This window comes from Phyllostomus discolor, chromosome X (genome assembly GCF_004126475.2).
Source record: "Phyllostomus discolor isolate MPI-MPIP mPhyDis1 chromosome X, mPhyDis1.pri.v3, whole genome shotgun sequence".
In the NCBI taxonomy this organism is placed as follows: domain Eukaryota; kingdom Metazoa; phylum Chordata; class Mammalia; order Chiroptera; family Phyllostomidae; genus Phyllostomus; species Phyllostomus discolor.
Window position 1 is genome coordinate 28,973,321 of NC_050198.1, and position 24,230 is coordinate 28,997,550.

Genomic DNA, 24,230 nt, shown 5'->3' on the forward strand with positions numbered 1-24,230 from the left:
ACCCTGTGAAAATTTAACTATTTACTTACTTATTGTCTGTCTCCCTCGATGCTATTCTCTGACAGTAGGGACTTTGTGGTGTCTCCTAGTACTACCACCATCTAGAACAGTTCCTCGCACTGAAAGCTGCTCAATAATTATGGTGGATGGATGAATAAGTGAAATGACATGTAAACTGAGACCTGAATGACAAGGAGATAGCCAAGCAAAGATCTTGTGGGAGAGCATTTTGGGTGTTTGGAACAGCAAGTAAAATTCCAGAAAGGGCTCTTTCCTTCCTGTTTTGGTCCCAGGTTTTTGAAACTATACTTTAGTATTTGGAATAGTTAAAAAGATTTCTATTTGTTTTTGCTTTGTTTTTTTTTCCTATTTCTTCTTCATTCTTATTACAGGATCACTTGATTTTTATAAATTTAGCCAGGAGCACACAAATCAAAATATAGTCAATCTTAAGTTTTTATTGATGGAGCCTTATCAAACCAAAGTTGATGCCCTCCTATTATTTATACTTTACACTTCTGAAAATATTTCTGTGTGGGAGGATATAATAACTGATATGAACTTGACTTCAAGGAATTTCATATCTATCAGGAATCTGTTTTAGAATTACCCCAGGGAAGAGACCACCATCTTTCTACATCTGTAGCCCTGAGGGCAGAAGGGAGAGTCCAATCAGAATCATCTGGGTAGCCTTTTCCAAATGTGTGCCAAGCATTCCCCTCTCCCCTCCAGTCACACACATTTTTTTGTGTGAATAGAGCCTGACTGTGTTTTCTGCTTTTGTTTTTTAAAATATTGTTTATGTCTTTTATTAAAGTAAAATTTGTACATGGTTAAAACATTAAATAACTAGACTGACTTCACTCACCCTGCCCCTCATGCTCTACCATTATCTATTTCTTCTTTAACTCTTCCATTATCTTCTGAGGTTTATCTCTGTATCTCTGAATAATCTGCTCCAACCACTATTTCTTTATGTTTTTTATATTATCTGTTCATTGGCTGGCATGACAGTTGAGAATTTGACTCAGTTACACAACACCTTCTCACACACCATCATCACCTCTTCCTCTCCAAATAGGATCAGAGCATAATTTTAGTTCCTTCATTGATTTTTTTGTATTTCTGTCCTTTGTATGTTGCTAGCTTTTTCCAAATGTCTGGTAACCCTTCATTATCATAGGTAAGAATAGGGTACTAAAAAAATGGATTAAGGACTATGTGAACTTGAGTAGTCTTGCTGACTGGTTGAATATCATTCACTTTAAGGTGAACAGACTGTTGTCTTGGGGACCTTAAATATTAGAAGTCATCATCCTTGCACTGGGAGCTAATGCCACTCCTGCTTTCAACTGCCCTGCCTTCTCCCTTACATTTATTGTGTGTACTTAGAGATTATTTGTGTGTATTTCATTTATTAAAAAAAAAAGTACCGACATACCCCTAGCTGGCCATAAAGCTGGGTTTCATCTGATTCCTTCTTTATCCTCAGTCCCCACATCTAACCTACCAGCATTTCATAAAAGGGAAAACTATAGGCCAAACTGACTAAAGCTAAAAATTTTTTAAGGATTTTATTTATTTATTTTTAGAGTGAGGGGAAGGGAAGGAGAAAGAGAAGGAAAGAAACATCAATGTGTGGTTGCTTCTCACACACCCCCCACCAGTGACCTGGCCCACACTTCAGGCCAGGGACCCCTGAATGGGATTCAAACCCATGATCTTTTGGTTTGCAGGCTCATGCTCAACCCACTTAGCTACACCAACCAGGCTTAAAGCTAAAGATTTTTAAAAATCCCAATTAAAATAAAAAACATGTTTAAAGATTAGCATACACTGAGCAGGACCAGTTAATTCCAGGAATGTGAGGATAATTAAATATTAGGAAATTTAGTAAAGTAACTCATTACATTAGTAGATCAAACAAGTAAAATCATAATTTTCTTCATAAATGCTAAAAGAGCATTTAGTAAAATTTGACATCCTCTTCTCTTTATAAAATTGAAAGTAAGGATAAAACAACACGATAAAAACACATTATGCCCAGTGATAAAAAGGTTCTGGATACTGATAATGCTAATGATGGCACAACAATGTGAAGGTACTTAATGCCACTGAGCTGTAGTGAAAAAGATTAAAATAGTAAATTTTATGGTATGGGTATTCAACCATAAGATCAGCATCATGCTTAATGGGAAAACAGTGAAAGCATTCTCATTTGAGACTAGAATAAGACAAGATGTTTGTTCACTATCATCAGTATTATTTACCCTTAATCTGGAGATAACAGCTAATATAATTAAGCAAAAAAATAAGTTAAGCAGAGTTCAAAGGATGAGTGAAAGATTAAGAGATTAAGAAGTACAAACTGCCCTGGCTAGTGTAGCTCAGTGGATTGAGTGCAGGCATGCCTGGGTTGCGGGCCAGGTCCCCAACTGGAGGCGCATGAAAGACAACCACACATTGATGTTTCTCTCCCTCTTTCTCCTTCTTTTCCCATCTCTCTAAAAATAAATAAATAAAATCTTTTTTAAAAAAGAAGCACAAATTGCCAGTTATAAAAATAGTCATGAGCCCTGGCTGGTGTGGCTCAGTAGATTGAGTGCTGACCTGCCAACCACAGGGTCACTGGTTAAATTCCCAGTCAAGGCACATGTCTGGGTTTCCAGCCACGTCCACAGTAGGGGGCACGCAAGAGGCAACCACACACTGATGTTTCTCTCTCTCTCCTTCTCCCTCTTTTCCCTTCTCTCTAAAAATAAATAAATAAATAATATTTAAAAGCATCATGAGAATGTAAAGTACATGGCATAGGGAATATGGTCAATAACATTGTAATAACTATGTAAGGTGTCAGATGAGTGCTAGACTTACTGGGGTGATCACTTTGCAAGTTATATAAATGTCTAATCACTATGTTATACACCTGAAACTAATATAATATTGTATGTCAACTGTAATTTAATTTAAAAATAAAAATTAAATAAAAATTTAAAAAGAAAAAAGTTAAAGGTATAACATTGGGAATGACAAGGTAAAATTATCATTATTTATTAATACATTTAATACAATAATATTCCTAGGAAATCAAAAGAATCAACTGAAAATCATTATAAAAAATAAGATAACTCAATAAAATTTATAGATACAAAATTAATAAATAGAAATATGTATACAAAATTAATATTTTGCCTTCATATACACAAACAGAAGAGCTATTGGAAGAAAAGACCCCCAATTTTAAAAAGCAACTAAGAAAATAAACTAGCTGGGAATATACTTAAAATATTTGCATGATCTATATGAGAAAAACCTTTAAATGTTCCCATGGGACACAAAAAACTTTTAAAAATAAAAAAATAAGATACTTTTGGATAGGAAGGATCCAGTATTATAGACATGGCTCATTTTCCCTAAATGAATCTATAACTTTTTTTTAATCCTCACTGAGGATATGTTTATTGATTTTAGAGAGAGAGGAGGGAGAGACAGAGAAAGAGAAACATTGATGTGAGAGAGAAACATCAATTGGTTGCCTCCAGTATGCTCCTTAGCTGGGGATTGAACCTGTAACCTATGTATGTGCCCTGACCAGGAACAGAACTCACAACCCTTTGGTGCACAGGACAACACTCCAGTCAACTAAGCCACATGGCCAGGGCAAATCTATAACCTTAATGTGAGCCCAATTATAACATATTAACAGGACTCCTGGAAATAGACAAACTGTTTCTGGAGTTCATGTGGGCAAAAAAGAATAATTAAGAGTAGGCAATGATTATTCTCAAGAGAAAATAGATAAAAAGAAACTACAAAATATTAAAATGTATTACAAAGCTATAACAATTAAGATGATGTGATATGATGCATGAATAGGCAGGTCACTTCAACAGAACAGAAGGTTCAGAAAGGAGACAATTACCTACAGAAATTTAGTATATGATAAAAGTGACATGTTGAAGCAGTGTGGAAATGCTGGATTATTCAATAAATTATATTGCAGTTACTAGTGAGCATGTAATGGTTTTATACCCCTCACCTTTATAAATAGATTCAACATTTAAATGTAAAAAATTTTATAAAAGTACTAGAAGTAAGCTTACAAGCATTATTTTATTATTTTTTATTGTTGTTCAAGTACCGTTGTCTCCATTTCCCCCACCATCACTCCCCCCACCTCAGTGCAGAATGGAATAAACTGACCCAAAATCCAGGGGAATAAAATAAGTGATTGCTATCAATGAGAAAAATTTAAATATTTCTGTATGTCAAATATCATCATAAACAAAATCAAAAGACAAATAACAAACTGGAAAAAGTGGTTTCAATTCAAATGACATATAAATGGCTTCTGCAAGTCAGAAATAAAATACTACCAGCCTAAAAGATAAATTGGTGGAGGCTATAAGCAGGCAGTTCACAGAGAAGGAAATACAATAGCTTTTAAGTGCTGACAATAAAAAAACTAAATAGTTAAACTACACTGAGAGACTCACTTATGAGAGTCACAAGCTCAAAAATTTTGATAATCCAATAATTGGCAAAGATGTGGAGGACAAGGCTCTTGCAAACATTCCTGGTTGGGACTGTAATTGGCAGGACATCTCAGAGGAGCAAATGACAATGCCTGTAAAAATTACAAATGCACCCAGAAACCACTTCTAGGAATTTATCCTACAAATATACTCATATATGCAGGAGATGGCATATGCAGCATTTATAACAACAGAAGTTTGGAAACAACCTAAACGTCCATCACTGGGGAAGAGGATAAATAAATAACTGTACAAGCATACAATAGAACACTCTGTAGTCATCAAAATGAATGAGGTGTTGGTTTAAATACTAATGTGCAGTGATCTCCAAGATATATTGGGGAGAAAAAAAGCAAGGTACAGTACACTGTGTATAACATGCTGTTTGCAGAAATGTATTTGCTTGTATATGAAAAAAATCTCTAAAAGAATATATAAGAAACTGATACAATATGTTGCTTCTGGAAAGGAGACCTAGGTGGCTGGGTAGAAGGGAAACTTACTCTATTTCTTTTTGTACCTTTTGAATTTTAAATCATGTCAATGTATTAGCTAGCCAAAAAATAAATTTAGACATATTTTAATCTAAAATGTTTATCTCTAGTCTGCCTATTCCTCTCCATCTCCACTGTCACTTATGTTTTCTTAATGACTTAGTGACTTAAATGGCTCCTCTTACAAGGAATTTCCCTAACTATTCTTTCTATGTAGTTTTCTGGCTCTCCACCATGTTCTTTCCCATCACTACACTCAGTGATAAGAGCTATGAAGGTAATGGACATTTTGTAATTACACACTTTGTTCCACTAATTTATTAATTTTGTTTCATTTATTCATTCACTTGTTACTGGTCACCTGATTATCTGCCCCACAAAAACAGGGAATTCTTAATGACTGATTCATCACTGTAAACCCAGCACTTAAGCAGTGTCTGGCACAGTGAAGTTTGTCAAATCACTGAAAATTTACAGAGAACGAAACTGTCTCACATTGATATTCTTCTCAACAAGGTGGATCAGGAAATACATTATTCCCCTTGTTTTCTAAATGAGGAAATTAAGGCTCAGAAAAGATTTGTCTAAGGCCACACATCTGGTAAAGTGGCAAAGTTAGATTTCTGCTCCCAATCCAGTGTTCTTTATACCAGCGTGTCTATACTCCCTGCAATCTTAGAACAACTTGGCTAAAGCCCCACCCCCACCCCAAGGTACTCTTCATAAATTTCCAAGCTACCATCCACAAATGCAAAAGTTCTTAACACAGACCCCTACGTGGGTTTTAGTAAGCCTGTCCACCTTTTTTCCATTACATGAAAAATGTTATTGTATTGGCTAAAAAGTACATTTAGATTTTTCCCATAAAATAAAAAATACATTTTTAATTTTCACTAATAACTTTATTGATTTGGATATTTTCAGTATGCCAGTTATCTCCCACCTTGTATAACATTGATTGTTCTCAATTTATGTCTCAATTTTATTGCTATCAACTTCATCTGGTCTACCCAGATGTGGGGCATTGTCCAGCGAGAAATCTCTAGCATGAAACTTCACAAACCACTTTTGACATGTTCTGTTATAGCACCTTCTTCCTACACTGCACAAATCCTTTTTTTTTTTGCATTTCAGTTGCATTTTTACCTTTCTTGAAATAATACAGCATAATATGCCAAAAGTATTGTGTGTTTTCTTCCATCGTCATTATTACAATGGCTACACAAAAATTTACCAATTTTAATGTTTTTTTAAATGCACACTGATATGGCAGCATTCACAATACAATCTTAAACAATTATTTTGAATGACGTTAAAGACAACTAAGCCCTACTAGACCCATTGTACTGAAAAGAACAAATGAAATTTTTGGCCAACCCAATACACATGTTGGTAATTTCTATGGAGAAAGCCTCTAAGGTTTTTATCAGCTTTTCTAAAGGTCTGTGACACACCTCCACCAAATGAGTTCCTAAGTCAAAAATTCGTCCATATGGCTTCAGAAGTGACAGTCTGATCCATCCTTGCATAGAGGCACCGGAGCCAACAAAACAAGATATTGGAACAAACAGACAGCACCCAAATAATCAGTGAGGGACAGGATAGTTCCAGGAACTAGAGCAAGAAAGCTAAGGAAACAAATCCCAGGAACTAGGGAGCCGTGGGAACGAATCCCGGGAACTAGAGAGCCCCGGGATAGAAACACAATAAGAGAAAAGTAGAGCAGTTCAAAGTAGCCAATTACAAGACTACTTCCTCATAGTGTGCGCGGGGGGGGGGGGCCTTTAAAAACCTCAGCAGAGTCACCCTTGCAGGAACTGGGGAGGAACTGGTCTCAGCTCAACTACATTCCCTCTCTCGCTCTGGAGAGATCCCGCTTTCAATAAATCCCTTGTTTTGCTATTAGTTCGCTGTCTTCTCATGGTTTCTCAGCGGCTCTGATTCACATTTTTGGTGCCGAAACCTGGGAGTCAAAGTCAAGGTCGGCCAGCCCAGTCTCCCTCAGTTGGGACCCACTGGGTCCAGACTCGACTCCTAGACCAACAGCCACTGAGGGTCTCAGGAGTCAACAGCTTGAGCTCCCTGCTTGGATGCTTAATTCCATCTATCTCCTCTAACCGGAACCACCTAGCCACTGTGCTTTCCTTCAACAGAAAACCGTCACGAATCCACAGGGTGAGTTTGAGCCCCCTACCAATCTCTTTGAGGACTCTGTCCCTGCCTCCTCTTACCACGGCAGCCTGCTGGTACTCGCTACTCCAAATCTGAATGTTCATTGGGAGTCCACCTCGTTTCTCTCGCGGGGGCAGACAACTCCTGGGACACCTGGGAAGACTTTGCTCCTCTTCGCACTAGCCTGTGGTGGCAACACGGTGATGCCTGTCTCGCTGCTGAGTCTGTCTGCTGTTTGAGACTCATTCTCACCCTCCAACTGACCTTTCCTCTCCTCTTCATAGCCAGAAAATGGCACTTTTGATTTCAACATCCTCACAGCGCTTGACAATTCCATGCGGGTCACTGACAAGTGTTCCCAGTTCATTTATCTCCAAGCTTTTTGCACTTAGGGCCAAGCCCTCACTCTGCCAAGACCTCACTGCCTTTCAACTCCTCCTCTCTAAGGAAAAAGGTCTAAACTTACCCTTTTTCACAACCGACTCCTCTTTAGCCACCTCCTTTGATTCCGCCTATCACCCTCTGCCCTGTACAGATCTCCCACCCTTAGATGACCCATCACCTTCAGAGGACTCAGAACCCTCCCAGCCTCCCAGCCCTGACTCTTCTACCCCAGGGACAAAGCCCTTATATCCTCCTGTTACCTCACCACCTCACGCTTATTCACGCGGTCCTGTCTCAAATCCCTCAATGTCTGTCCTTACTGAGGCCTCTTCCGGGATGTTTCCTGTCAGGGAAATAGCAGCAGGAGAGAGCATAATGTGGGTTCATGTTCCCTTTTCACTCTCAGACTTAGCACAAATAGAACATAGCTCAGCTCTTTTTCTGGGGACCGTACAAACGATGTTAAGGAGTGTAAATATCTTTCTCAAATGTATGATTTTAAATATCAGGATGTTAATGTCATCCTCACCTTAACCACAACCCCACAGGAGAAAGGCCATATCTGGACTGCAGCTACGACCTATGCAGATGAGCTGTATGTTGAGGACCCAACCCACCTCCAGGGCATGGTTGGGGGTCCTACTACTCCTAAGGGATTATCAACCAGATTCACTCGATATAAGAAAAATGTCACACTTCTTGACCTACATTATGTGGGCATGAAGAAGGCTAGTTTTAAGGCTGTAAATTATGACAAAATTCTACAGATCACCCAGGACCCAGATGAAAATCCTACGGCCTTCATGAGCCAACTCAGTGAGGCAGTTCTCAAATACACCAATCTGGATCCAGGCTCTGCAGAAGGGAGCTTACCTGATATTCGGGAAGAGCTCCAAACACTAGAGGACCTCATTGAGACGGGTTTATGGGTATTCAACAACAGAGAGGAAGAGGAAAAAATAGAACAAAAAAGGAGAGATAAAGAGAAAGAAGAAAGAGAAAGTGCCAGGAAAAAGGAGAGACAGGAAAGAGAGAACATGAGATACCTAATGCTTGCCACTGCCCTCCAGGGACAAACCCCCAGGGGTCGTGGGAAAGGAAAGAAACCTACTAAGGCAGGCATTCCCTGGGATCCTTGTTTCAGGGGCAGAAAGGAGAGACATTGGGTGAGGCTCTGCCTGAACCCACAGCCACCTACCAGACCCTGTCTGCTCTACAAGAAGACAGGGCATTGGAAGGTGGACTGTCCATTGGCTTCCAACTGAGGAACTAGACTTCCTTCCTCTGTGGGAGAAGCAGCCCCTGAGTTCACAGTCCCTGACCTACTTGGTCTAGCTACAGAAGACTGACAAGGCCTGGGTTCAAGAGCCCACACTGTTACCATCACCACTGCTGAACCCAGGGTAACCCTACAAGTGGCAGGTAAGCCCATCTCCTTTATCCTAGATACAGGAGCCATGTTCTCAGTTCTACCAGAATATTCAGGGCCTTTAACTCCCTCCTCAGCCTCTGTTGTAGGAATAGAAAACTAACAAAACCATGGGCCACTCTTCAGCTCTTCTGCCATACAAGGGTACGTACCTTTGCTCACTCTTTCTTAGTTATACCTACTTTCCCTGTCTTGCTAATAGGAAGGGACATTTTAGCGAAGCTACAAGCCTCCCATCTAATACCCTCATTACAAAGCATAACACATGCTCTAAACCCACAAACCATCCTGCTGCTAACCTTAGGAAGCCACCCTAATCCCCCAGCACCCAACTCATTAGGCCTTACCTTCCTTTCCTCTATTGGCCCTCATGTTTGGGGCACAGAACACCCTTCTGTAACCTCACATCATAAACCAGTCAAGGTAGCTCTCAAAGACCCCAGAAAATTCCCCAACAAAGCTCAGTACCCCCTCACTGCCCAGGCCTTAATGAGATGAAAACCTATTATAGACCATCTCCTCTCAGCAGGCCTCTTATGCAATGTGGCTTCCCCAGCCAACACCCCCATCTTGGCAGTAAAGAAACCCAATGGAATGTACCAACTTGTACAAGGTGAGGCTCGTAAGGTGACCATTCCCATTACCCCCATAGTGCCCAACCCGTACTCCCTCCTCTCCCAAATACCCATAGGAATCACTCATTACACTGTCCTAGACTTAAAAGATGTATTTTTTACCATTCCCCTTTCCTCCCAATTACAGGACCTCTTTGCTTTCACTTGGACAGACCCAACTACAACCTTAACCAAATAATTGACATGGTCTGTCCTCCCTCAGGGCTTTAGTGATAGCCCCCATCTCTTCAGTCAGGCCCTGGCCTCTGACCTACAAGACATAGACCTAGCCCCCGGCATTCTGCTCCAATATGTAGGTGACTGTTTACTCCACAGTCCATCTGAAGAAATCCCACAAGAGCACACCATCATCACCCTTCTTAACTTTCTATTAAAAAAGGGTTATTGGGTCTCCAAGGCAAAGGGGCAGTTTTCGCAGACTTAGGTCACCTACCTAGGGCTTTTACTAACTCCCACCCATAAGGCCATCACACAACAACACCAAAGTCTCATTACTAACACCTCTCTACCTCAGACCAAGCAAGAGGTACTTTCCTGCCTGGGGCTAGCCAACTTCTTTAGGACTTGGATTCCCAACTTTGACCTAATAGCTAAATCTTTATACCAGGTGACTAATGGTGACTTACAGGAGTCCATAGAAAACCTAGAGGCCATTTCTATGGCTTTCCAGGAACTTAAGGACATCCTTGGGCAGGCCCCCACTTTAGCTCTCCCAGACCCCCAATGACCATCTGTCCTATACATGGACACCAGTGATGGCTATGCCTTGGGCCTCTTAGCTCAACACTATGGGCCTGACCTAAGGTCTGTAATTTATTTCTCTAAGCCACTGGATGTTCCATTCCTAGGCTGGCTGGCTTGCCTGAGGGGTCTGGCAGCAGTAGCCATCCTCATTCTGGAGGGTCTTAAGCTAGTTCCATATGCCAACCTCACAGTATATTCCTCCCACTGCATAAACCCTCTCATCACACACCCAGCTATATTGAATGCTTCTCCCTCCTGGCTACAATTTCTCCATGCTCAAATCCTACAAAATCCTCAAGTCCAAATCCATTCCTCCCCTTGAAGTCTTAACCCAGCTTCTTTGCTGCTTCTTTTTGAGTCATCTACAGACTCTCACCATTATAGTGAGGTCATTCACCACATTTAACATTCCTTCCCTAATCTCCAGGATAGCCCTCTCCCATTACCTACACCCAATTGGTTCATAGATGGGAGTTCCTTTAAGAACCCCAAGCAGAGAGCAGGCTACGCTATCATCACCCTCGATGATATTCTAGAGTCTAAGTCTCTCCCTCCAAGAACAACCTCCCAATAGGCAGAGCTTATAGCTGTCACGAGGGCACTAACTCTTGCCAAGGGACAGATCAGACAGTGAACATATACACTGACTCCAAGTATGCCTTCCATATCATACATTCACAAATCCCCATATGGAGGGAGAAAGGATATCTCACCTCTAAACATTCCCCCATCATTAACAGAAACCTCATCCTCAAGCTCTTCCAGGCAGCCTCATTACCCAAATGTGCTGCTGTAATTCACTGCAAGGGACATAAACATAAGAGAGGTCACATCTCCATAGGAAACAATAAAGCAAACACCGAGGCCAAAAGGCTAACCCAGAACACTCAATCACTTACTCAACTGTTAGTAATGCCCTCTAAAGCACCACTATACACCAACAAGGAACATTTAAATCTCCCCAAACTGGGAGCGACCTTTTCCAATGAATGGTATACTCTTAACAACAAAATAATTTTTACCAGAACAACATGCTATCCAAGTCCTTACTGACCTGTACATCCAATTTCACATCAGTGTGAGACCCCTCACCTCTCTTCTTTCTCAGACCCTCCTACACCATTCTCTACTTTCTACCCTAGAAAAAAATAACCAAGCAATGTGTCATCTGCCAACAAACAACACCACTAGGGGGATTGAGACCTCCCCCTTTCCTGACTCACCAAGCTAAGGAACAGGTCCTCGGCCAGGGTTCGCAGGTCGACTTCATACACATGCCACCAATATGGAAGCTCAGATATCTCCTAGTATTCATAGACACCTTCAGTGGATGGACAGAGGCATTCCCCACTTCCTCAGAAAAAGCCTCACAAGTAACAGAAAAATTACTCACTCAAATCATTCCACGTTTTGGCCTCCCAACATCCCTCCAATCAGATAATGGTCCAACATTTATCTCTCAAATTACCCAGCAGGTATCCCAGGCTCTAGGTATAATATGGAGGCTCCACACACCCTATAGACCCCAGTGATCTGGGAAAGTTGATAGGATGAATGGCACCCTCAAGACTCACTTAATGTGACTTATCATTGAGACTCATCTGACCTGAGGGAAAAACTCCAACCCCTAGCCCTCCTGAAAGTTAGGGCAGCTCCACGCAAGCCATACATGCTAAGCCCTTTTGAGCTGATGTATAGGCACCCTCTCACCATCAGTAACATTCCTCCCAGCCACACACCATATGAGGACTATTTTCCCATCCTAACACATACCAGGAACACCCTTAGAAACTATGTCAACATTTCTCTTCCCAACCCATCGAGGGAAATACTCTCCTCCCCCCACCAATTGTCCCAGGACACTATGTTTATATAAATACCTTAACCCTGAAGCCTCTTTCCCCAATGTGGACAGGCCCATACTTAGTCCTCCTCACCACCCCCACAGTGGCTAAGCTTCAAGGGGTTGGGCCCTGAATACATTTTTCTCATCTCAAACTCATCATACAGGTACAACACTCAGACACATCAGGAGCTGGAATACCAACATCTCTGCTGCTTGCTCCTATTCCAGAGGATGAGGAGACCCTCTCCTCCAAACCATCATATACCAGTACCCCCCGCCACTGGAGACCTTAAGGTAAAAAATCACCTGGCCAAGGTAAACACTCCCATCTATGCCACAAGAAGACCTCCATCTTACAGGTATAATACTGTTCCTCCATATTATCACTCAGGAACTCTCTTTATACCATAGACCCCCAGAGTCCATTTCTGAGCTCCAAGAAGTTATCAGAGACCTTTGGCTACAAGGGGACCTACAGGATTTTAACCCCCAGGAAATACAGTTCAATAGTTTCATCTTTACTCTGCTTCTTGCTGACCTCCTGCACTAATCTCAATATGAAAACCAATCTCCTATTCCTTTTCCCTCTCACCATTCCTGCCTTGTCCTTTAAATATCCCATTACCCCTGTAATTCAACACATAGTCAATATTACTCGTAAAAGCAATTGCTGGATATGCCCCAATGCCTCCTGCACTATTGGCATTTTTCCCAGCAACCATATCTGAGTTATTGATACTCCAATCCTGACCATTCCACCTAGGGGCAAAAAAAAAAAAAATAACCAACCCCAATAGTGGGGAAAGCATAGGGCAGACACCCACTCTATATGGCAAAACTGGTTTCTTCTTCTAAAACTTCAATAGTACAGGGAGTAAGGCAATCTACTTAGGTGCCTTTAACCATGCACAACTATACACTGAAATGTATGCCTTGGCACAACAAAGCAATCTTCTCACCCCCACAAACCCACCAGGGATATGTCTTAACACCACCTATCACAACTCCACTTTCAAAGAACAGGTGCACACTTTTGCCCACAGCACCTGGGGGAATAGGGGACAGAATTGGCATAGTATACATACAAATAAAAGTAACTTCCACAAATGCCACAAAAGGGAACTCCTCATACATCTTTTTTACTAGACTTATCCTTAATGGAGTTTGCCAACACCCACATAACCTCTCAACAGCTCCCCTGTCCAATGATAAGTGTACCAAGAAAAATAGGGGGAACCCCTCTGCTCCCCAATGTAGCCCCATTAGTCCTGATCTCAGAAAATCAAAAAATAGAGGCTATTGGAGAACTGCCCTTACACTAAGAGGGACAGGATTTTATTTCACGTGTGGAACCAAAGTATATCTAGTCCTCTCTATGTACTGGTCCAGAACCTGCACCATAGTAAAATTTTTTCCTGACACACACATACTCACTCAGCGGGAAATGGCCTAAGCCTTGGCTCTTTTTTAAGTATTTCTCTCCAGTCATGGCCCAAATCATACACTAGGTCAAAGAGATTCCTGGCAGATCCTAACTGGGGCTATCATGCACATGATAACCCAATCCTAGAAACACCTGGCTTGGGCCACTCCATCACTCACAGCTTCTTTTGGTTTGCAGGAATACCACTACTAGAAAGATCCGTCTTAAACATATCCATTACCCTCCAACAAACCTGGGATGTCACCATCAACACGATAGAGAAGCAGCAAGTCACTCAATAGCCTAGGACCTAGCTGATATAGTCCTGAAGAACAGATGGGCCTCAGATATCTTAATAGCTGAGGTAGGAGGGACCTGTGCTATGCTTAATGCAACCTGCTGCTTCTATGTCAGTAACATAGGTATAGTCGAGGAAAGTTTAGAGGTACTGAAGAAAAACATTGACATAATACAAAGAGCCAAGGGAAGGGCCTAAACTAGTAGAAACTGGCTCTCAACTCTGCTTTCTTATCCCTACCTGTCACTCAAGGCACTGCTATTGCCCTTAATTATCCCCTTCCTCATCTTATTACTCTTTCTCTTACTAGGACCCTGTTTAATTAAGCTATTAATCCATTTCATAAGAAGAACAGTTGAAGGCTCTGTGGCAGAAACCACAAAGGCCATTCTGCTGCTAAGAGGGTACCATCCTCTACACCATAATCCAGAGCAAGAAGAGGAAGTCCCCTTGCCCTGAGCTTATAAAATTTATGCCCCACCTCAGCAGGAAGCAGCCAGAAGACCTTCGACATCCCCATTCCACTCACCCCTACTTTTCTTTTTTATATAAAGAAGAAGGCAGGAATGACAGTCTGGTCTGACCTTGCATAGAGGCACCCGAGCCAGCAAAACAGGATATCAGAACAAACAGACCAGGGTGGGACAGCACCCAAGTAATCAGTCAGGGACAGGATAGTTCCAGGAACTAGAAAGCCTCGGGATAGAAACACCCAAAAAGAAAAGTAGAGCAATTCAAAGTAACCAATTACAAGACTACTTCCCCATAGTGCACACGTTTTTTTTCTTTAGAAAACCCTACACAGAGTCACCTGGGTGGGAACTGGTCTTAGCTCCACTACTTCCCCTCTCTCACTCCGAGGAGACCCTGCTTTCAATAAACCCTTTGCTTTACTATTAGCTCACTGTCTTCTCGTTGTCTTCTCTAGGCAGCTCCGATCTCACAAGACGTTTTTCATCTTGTTAGATAGTAGGATTGTCAAGGAATTTGAAGCACTGGTTTTGGAATCACTAGTGTAAGCCATCACACTGTGAAAACAAATAAAATAAATCTCATTTAAAATAAAGTCAGGAAGCCCTGAAGGGAGAGCTCTCACTCAAGCACCACTCATTACAGCCTGCATAACCAGCAAGCAGAAAGAAGCAAGATGAGAATTATTTTGATAAGAGAAGACATTTTTCACATAGAAATTTTATCTTCTGCTTAAAAAAAATCCCTCCCTGCCCCAGCAACAAGACAATACCACTGAAGCCAATGAGAAAGACCACCACAACCTTGAACTTTTGTTCTTCTCCAGTAAACTTTTATTCAAAACCACCCTCTTCAATTTCCTCCTAAAACCTAATAAAAGTTGAGCTCCCCTTTGTCTCTTAGGACTTGCTTATGGTTTGGCCATAGCTTGGTCCCCAATTGTTATTCACAAATAAACCCACTTTACTGGTAAAATAACTGCCTGCTTTATTTTATTTTTATTTTTTAAAGATTTTATTTATTTTTAGTTTGCAGGTCGGCACTCAATCCACTGAGTCACACCAGCTAAGGCTAGATTTTATTTATTTTTAGAGAGAGAAGGGAAGGAGGAAGAGAGGGAGAGAAACAATGATCTGTTGCCTCTCACACATGCCCCAACTGTGGACTGAGCCCACAGTCCAGCCATGTCCCCTGACCAGGAATTGAACTGGAGACCTTTTGTTTTGTGGGATGATGCTCAAGCCACTAAGCCACATCAATCAGGGTGCCTGTTTTATTTTTAATGTCCATATGGAAATGTGTTCATGCTGGCAGAAAAACAGTCACTAGAATCTCACCCTCCTCAGTACCTCAATACACCTCTGCTCTTATTCTCAGATATCCCTAAGAGAGACTAGAAAACATGTCATTTTATTATCCTCTGAAGCCACTAAGAACAAAAAAAAATCTGTAAAATAAATCTTTGTCCAACATAGTAAATAAGTTTATCAGGAAGTTCACCTTGAACTTTGTAGACCAGCTCAAAATCCTGTAACTGGATTTACAAATAATTCACTTCAAGACAATTGCCTTATCCAATTCAGGGCTTTTGTGAGGAACAAATGAGCAACTGCTCAATATGATATTGTAAAGCAGGGTCAAGAAGGTAGTCTCTACCCTTGAAAGAACTACAAAACAATTTATAGTTTATGTTCTTCAATATTTTCCCTCCTCCTCTTTCCCATCCCTTCCCCGCAACCCCACAACCCTGTAGGGAGAGGGCCTGTACTGATTTCTCTTCCTGCATTACCAACACCCTCTTCTTGACACAAGCACCCTCAGGGCAAAAACTCTAAGTGCTGCCCTGGAAATATAACAGTCTTGCGATAGAAATAGACCTAGCTTAGAGAGCTTATTTTCTATGTTACTCTGTCTATGCCCCAGTTTTCTCATCCATAAAATAGGAATAATACTCAAATTCCAGGGTAGTGCTGGGCTCTTGAGCATCCAGTAGTGGTGGTTATTGTCACTGGGTGCTCTGTCCAGCCCATTCCCAGGGCCAGATTCTCTTCTGTGGAGTTGCCTGGAGCAATGTCTGAACAGTGAATAAACAGACCCAGGAACATGTAAATGAAATTGTATCATATATAATCTTTCCTCATGGCTTCTTTTCATTTGGCATAAAATTTTAATAACTTTGTGTACAAAAGGGGGTCACATACTAAACCTGTAATGGGGTACAGAGCAAGGGTCTCGGAAAATAGAAAGAAAACCTCCACAAACCTGGATTGGGGAAAGGGGCTTTTAAGATACTTTGCATAACAATGGCAAGTTAAAAGCTGTGCTGCTGCCCTGGGCAAAGGTGTATGTGATTTTGGGAGCATTCACAGACTCATGAGAGCCAGGCCAGCTTATACAGCACCTGGGCAAGAGGCAGAAGCTGGATGCCCCTGCATCACTGAAATGCCCTGACTAAAGATAGCAGCCAAAAGCCCAGAGAGTCCCAAAGAAGTTGGACCCAAAGAGGAATACACCAAGACACGTCATCATTAAGTTACCCAAGATTAAATATAAAGAGAGAATCCTAAAAGAAGCAAGAGGAAAGGAGTTACCTGCAAAAGAGTGCACATAAAACTATCAGCTGATTTCTTTTTTTATTTTAATCATTGTTCAAGTACAGTTTTCTCCCTTTTACTCCCATTCCAGCCCACCCATCCAACCCTCCCCACTTCCCTCCCATTACCACCCTCCTCCTAGTTTTTGTCCATGTGTCCTTTAAATTTGTTCCTGTAAACCCTTCCCATTCTCCCCTGAAATTCCCTCTTCTCTCCCCTCTGGTCAAAAAAACAAAAAACAAAAAACAAAAAACTTGCAGGCAAGAAAAGGCTGGAAAGAAGTGTTTGAAGTCATGAAAGGCAAGGACCTACATTCAAGATGACTCTATCCAGCAATGGTTTCATTTAAAATGGAAGGGCAGTTAAAGTGCTTTCCAGATAAGTTAAAGTTAAAGGAGTTCATCATCACCAAGCCCTTACTATATGAAACATTAAAAGGCCTTATCTAAGAAAAAAGATAAAAAATATGAACAATAAAATGACAACAGACTCATAACTATCAACAAATGAACCTAAACGAAATGAAAACAAAAACTAAGCAAACAGCCAGAACAGGAACAGAATCAGAGAAATGGACATCACACATAGGGAGTTCATTGGGAAGTGGGAAGGAAGGAGTAGGGGCGGGAAGGTACAGGGAAGAAGAATTATGATTAGTAGGCATAAAATAGATGCGGAAAGATAAAAAATGGTATAGGAAACAGAGAACTCACAGAACTTATATGTACAACCCATGGACATGAACTAAGGTGACGGATACTGGAGGGTTGGGGGGGCAGGATGGAGGGGGGATAAATGGGGAAAAATTGGGAAAACTGTAATAGCATAATCAATAAAAAATACTTTAAAGAAAACATGACCATCAAAAGAAAGTAAAAGATACAGGGGAACTGGTGAAAGTAACACATCATAGGAGGGACTGGATGTGAAGTCACATAGGAAGTTCTGGGCTGAGCATTTAAAATAAGGACAGACTGAAAGAGGAAGAAGCAGTCATATGGTTTGAAAGGGTGTAGAGAAGGGACCCCAGTCTGCCATGAGGTCTGCTGTGTAAGGAGATGCCACATGGTTTGGAGTAGGAGATGCCATGCAGCTTTGAGTAAGTGCTGGAGTAAGTAAGAAAGAGGACACCCACTGGGAAACCTGCCTGGAGAAGACAGCAGCAAGGCTGACAGAGCTGTGCAAGAACCTGCAGAGATTTGTGGGGGATGCCTGGAGCTGAAATGAACTGTGACAGAAAACGCTGACCCACAGGTTTCTGGTTTTCTGAAAGACGGTGCCTCTGACTGGTGTATTCTGAAATTGGCCTGGTTTGGCAAAGGGAGACAGGACTATATGCTTTTGGGTGTTTTAAAGGGAGTGGGATTTAACGGTAGAAATCTGCCATTATTCTAATCTGTATAACCCTTAAAGAAATAACCCCTTTCCATTTTCACCAAACTCTTTCATTGGGAGTCACGCTTCTTGGTGGGGGGCAATTGAACCTAACAGCGGTTCCAAAATAGCACTGGCAGGTTTCTGTAACAAACCTAACAAGTTCAGGGGTAGCCTGTGTGGTGGGCTTACAAACTCAGACACCTAGAGTAACCACACAGAATAGTCTAAAATTAAAACTTTTTAACTAAAAGCAGTCCATGGCAGGTATTCCTGTCCTAGATTAGAATTTTCCCTGACAAAAGTCAATCTTCACCTTAACTGAGCCTGTCTGTCTTTTTGCATCTGTCATAACATTCTTTTGGAATGTTAAGGTAACTTCCCTTTTTATGAACCTTTTAGGCATCAAAGCCAGAGACTACAAATTCCTTCATTGTTATTGTTATCATGTTAATTATTGACTGTTAACTATCTGGTGTCCACCTATGTAGAAGAATGTCTATCATTTTAGTATTTATCCAATCCCAGATGTGCCCCACACCCCACTTTGCTTTCTCCTGCCTCCCTAATCGATTACTAATAGATTGCATGTAACCCCTTTACACCTCCTGTGTTTATTGTAATTTATAAAATAAGGTGCAAAACTGCCATTTTCCTGAGCATTTTCTTAATCTGCTGAGGTTTTGCTTCCCAGCAATTGTCAGTTTGGCTCAAATAAACTCACAAAAATTCTTACAGGTGTGGATGTTTTTTATGTTGACAACCCAAAATTCATCTATGTCTTAAATATATCAGTAGTAAATATATTCCATTGTATGTATATTGCATAGTTTATTTAGCCATTCTATTGATGGACATCTAGGCTATTTCCAATTTTTGCTTATTATGAATAAACATGCTAAGAATACTCCAGTAAAAGTCTTTATATGAATGTGTTATTTCTTTTTCTTGAGTGTGTGGAAGTTTTTAAAATTTCATATCTACCTAGGAGTACAATTGCTAGGTCATAGGAAAAATGCATATTTAACTTTTTAAGGAACTGCCAAAACTTTTTTTAAAGTGGGTGCACAATTTCCCACTTCTATCAACAGTATATAAGAGTTCCAGTTGTTCCACAGCCTCACTAACTGGAAGAGTGTGTTGTTCTAATCCAACTATCAGAAGTTTTGCTGAGGCTGAGTTTTTTTTCTTCTTTCTTGATGTCAACTTCATCATTAGATTTTTTAAGACCTCATGAGGCTCTGATTATTCTCTTTCAGTCTCTTCCAGGTTTTGAAGACAAATCACCTCTACCCAGAAAGGAACTAATATGAATGAATTTGGATTTGTTGAAACTAAATAGAAGATGAATGAAACCACTGATGAATCAGCTTCCTGGACATCACAAGAATCACTATGACTCAAGTTACTTGATTGATCTATTTTAAATCTAATTTCCTGAATAAATATTTAAGTGCTTTTTGTTCACATAACCCAAGATTGACTAGATCTCTAGATACTAAACCTCATCTATGAACTAAATCCCATTTTGAGAAGCCCTTTTCAGATCGATTAAATCCATTGCAAGGGAGACCAGCAAGCTTAATTTTGGATTTTTGTTTGTTTTTCTTGATTGGGAATGTATTGGTATAGATGTTTACAAATTAAGCCACCTTGGAATCATTGATAAAATTTATTTGTATTCCCATATCCCCACCCCGTTCCCCTTTGGCAACCATCAGCTTGTTCTGTATATCTATGGGTCTGTTTGTATTTTGTTTTGTTTTTCTGTCTTATTGTCATTCTGTCTCACTTCATTTAGCATAATACCCTCTAAGTTTATCCATGTTATTGCAAATGGCAAGGTTTCATTATTTTTTATTGTTGAGTAATATCCCATTGTATATACACACCACATCTATTCATCTATAGATGGACACCTAGGTTGCTTCCATATCTTGGCTATTAATAGTAATGCTACAATGACACAGGGCTGCATATATCTTTTTAAGTTAGTGTTTTGTTTTGTTTTTCAGGTTGTGGGGCTTTTCTGGCTGGTATAGTAATTCAAATAAAGATGAGACAGATTAGCAAGAGAAAACAACCAAGTTTAATACATATATATGTATGGGAACCCCACAAACATGAGAGAGTCAGAGACCCCATATGCATAAGGGGTTCAGGGATAGAAAGGGAACATCAGAATATAAAACATTTGAGCTAGGGATGAAGTAAGTTGCCCTAGCAAAAATTATAGTATATTTAAAAAGATCAATTTGCAAAGCTTCTTCCATTGTATAGGTTATACTCAAATTGTTAAAATTTGCTCTTTTTTGAATATCATACAGGGGTTAATTTCCAGGAGGCAGCAGTGCAGATACCAGAAACAGGGTCTGAAGCTAAGGATGCAGTGCAAGAGCAGGGTCAGGGACATGTACAGAAACCTTTTGGAATCTAGTCCTCCCTCAAGATTGATGCCCATGTACTTAATCACATGACTCTGCTTTGTCATGCTCTTCATCTCAACAATAAATTATATTTTAAACTCTCCTCTAAAATGTCTCCCCTAGGAAATGATTTCAGATGTGATATAAGGCCAAAGAAAATCCAACATTTAGGGTAAGTTTTTCCTAATACATTATTGTCCACTGAAAGTTTCCCTCTACAATTATGTTTCAGTTAAGCAATATTACAGGGGCTGGCTCTGCATGTGCCATCCTCATCTGCCCAAGTCATGTTTAACTTTTAAAAATATGATTGCTTACAAATTCATAAACTAGTTACTAAAATAGACTAAAACTCCTTTATAGTCTTTGGATAGTGTTTTTGTGGGAGAGTTGAAACATAAATGTAACTTTTAACATTGTTAAGTCATTATATCTGATTTCAAATATTTACCAACAAGGTGTGTAAGTAGCAGCATGTTTATGGAATGTGAAAATTTGGAAGGAGATTAATTTTTGTTTGTTTTAATGGCTGATAATCCCCATGTAATGTATCCTGTGATGTCTGCAGTCACCATGCAGCTGCTCCATTGTATTAACAATGAAATTGGCTCCATTGCTTGCTTTATTTTGCTGCAGAACATAAAATATATTACATGATTATGCAGCTAACCCTCAAATGAAAGAACGCATGCATTCCAAAATGTGCTGCAAATTTGAATTAAATAAATGTGATTTACCCATTGACTTCTATTACAGAATCAGAAATACATACCACAGGGGTAGAAAAATTGGTTTTTGGATGTAATGCATTTATATTTAATAATGTAACAGCACCTGTAATGAGACATAGTCAAAGGGAAAACAATAACTTCTGGTAAAATATTAACAACAATGCATTCATACTGAATATGTCATATTATTTTAAAACCACTGCAAGTAGACCTATAAAACTGTCAAATTCTAGAAGCCTGGTTGTCTCTTTCACATGTGGTTTCCAATAGACAAACAATATTAAACATCCACAGTTTACCAACCTTAAAGTACAAAATACTTTTAACTTGATGTCCAAGGTAATCATTTTATCATTTTTGCTTCATTCTGGAATGGGCCAGAAATATTAGTGTTTTTCTGTCCTTGCATTCACATGCAATCACTCACTCATTGATCAACTCATTCATTCATCTGAATGGCTACTATGTCTCAAATTCAGCTTTATTTGAGTTGCTAGTAACAGAGGTTAAAAAAATAAAATTTAGCTTTTGGATCTCTGAGCAGGACCATGGCTGTCAGCAAGAACAAGCAGTTTATGAAAGGCAACAAAAAGAGAGCCAAGAAGAAAGTGATTGATCCATTTTCTAAGAAAGAATGAAGTGATGTGAAATCACCAGTTATGTTCATTATAACAAATATTGGAAAAACACTAAGCACAAGAACTCAAGCATGAGAAAGAGGGAACCATTAGAGAAGGAATGCAGTCGGCCCCTGAGGCAGAGAGTGGCCTCTGTTGACAACTAACAAAGAAACAGGGACCTCGGACTTATAATAGCAAAAAAACCTGAATTCTGTGATAACCCAAATGAAATGAGAAGCAGATTCTTCTCCAGAACCTTAAATAAGATTCCAGGCCAGCCAACACCTTGACTTTGACCTTATGTGACCCTAAGCAGAGCCTGCCTAGAGTTTTGATCTCTGGAACTGTGAAATAATAAATGAATGGTGTTTTTAGTTTATCTATGTGTGGTGATTTGTTATGTAGCAATAGAAAACTAATACAAGAAGGAGCAACTCAAGAATGTATCCTGCTTTTTGTGCAAACTATATTTCATGGTATCTTAGGTCAGGTAACAGCTTAGTCAGTTGGTTATCTGTTACCATAATTTTTTACCATATATTGGGTGGCCCAAATAGCAAACATTTATTTCTGACACTTCTGGATGCTAGGAAGTCCAAAATCAAGGTGCATGCAGATCCATTCTCTAGAGAGGGCTTATTTCTTGGTTTGCAGACTTAACTCTTCCTGCTGTGTCCTCACATGTCTTTTCCTATAAGGACACTGGTCCCATTCACAAGGGCTCCACCCTCATGGCCTAATTACCTCCAAAGGTCCCACCTCAAGAGCCATCATACTGGGGATTAGGATTTCAACTTTTAGATTTGGGAAGAGGGTACTCCAACATGCAGTCCATAACACAAAGTACCGGTTACTGGAAGAACATTCTTTAAAAAAAAAAGATTTTATTTATTTATTTTTAGAGAGAGGGGAAAGGAGGGAAAAGAGGGGGAGAAAAACATTGATGTGTGAGAAGAACATCGATCAGTTGCCTCTCGCACATACTCCAACCGGGAAGCCAGCCTGCATCTCAGACGTGTGCCCTGACTGTGAATCGAACAGCTAACCTTTCACTTTGTGGGACTATGCTCAACCAACTGAGACACACTAGTCAGAACAGAATATTTTTCTTTATAAAAATAATTATGTGCAGTAAGTGAACATCAAAAACAAAAAAATAATAATTCTATGCAATAAATGTAAAAGGAATGCTAGAATTAGAATGTTATTATTCAGCCCTGGCTGGCATAGCTCAATGGATTGAGCGCGGGCTGGGAACCAAAGTGTCCCAGGTTCGATTCCCAGCCAGGGTACATTCCTGGGTTGCAGGCCATAACCCCTAGCAACCGCACATTGATGTTTCTCTTTCTCTCTATCTCCCTCCCTTCCCTCTCTAAAAAATAAATAAAATATTAAAAAAAAAGAATGTTATTATTCTACAACTCCAAATAAAGTCATAAATCTAGGCAACAATTAGCAATATCTGCTAAAGCCATTAGGCAAAAAGTTGAATTAAACTCACAATACCTAAATCCTCTATCCATCTTAACATTACACAAAATGAAGTCTCCTAATGTGCTACAATGGGAAGTATACAACACTACCAGTGTAGTATTGTAACAGGGTGCAGCCAAGGAGGAGCCCCAAATAGGGATTTGTAATGGAGTCCAGAACTCAGGGTGTCCAGGAAATATTGGAAAGAAATATATATAGGATGTCCTCACCCCCCCCACCCCCTGCAAGTCTGAGCTGGGGAATGGGAAGGGTGGAGCAGGATCATTGAGAGCTGTTTTGAATAGCAACAATTTTGCAGATTACCTCTAGAACAGTCATTTAACATATCTATAACCTTTAACTGGTTTCATAGTTATGTTAAATAGCTGTGGCCAGCTTTGAGCTAGAGGATGGGAGTGACTTCAATCCATGATATAACTGGGAGGCAACTCCCCCTGGTTATAGAGCCTGGGTAAGAGCTTGGAGATGGTTCGAGCTACACCACAGGGCCACACCTGCCCAGACTTACTATGGTAGCCCAATAACGCTGGAAAAAAAATACGGGAATGCTGCCAGCTGTG

General features: G+C 40.3%; 1 long non-coding RNA gene across 1 annotated transcript; it reads right to left on the bottom strand.

The window, feature by feature from the left end:
* Nucleotides 1-5,891: 5,891 nt before the first annotated feature.
* On the bottom strand, nt 5,892-23,684 carry LOC118498505. Its single transcript, XR_004900987.1, has 3 exons — nt 23,674-23,684; nt 7,757-7,763; nt 5,892-6,107 (listed from the first exon to the last, which is right to left on the bottom strand). It is a non-coding gene; the product is annotated as an uncharacterized LOC118498505 (long non-coding RNA).
* Nucleotides 23,685-24,230: the final 546 nt, after the last annotated feature.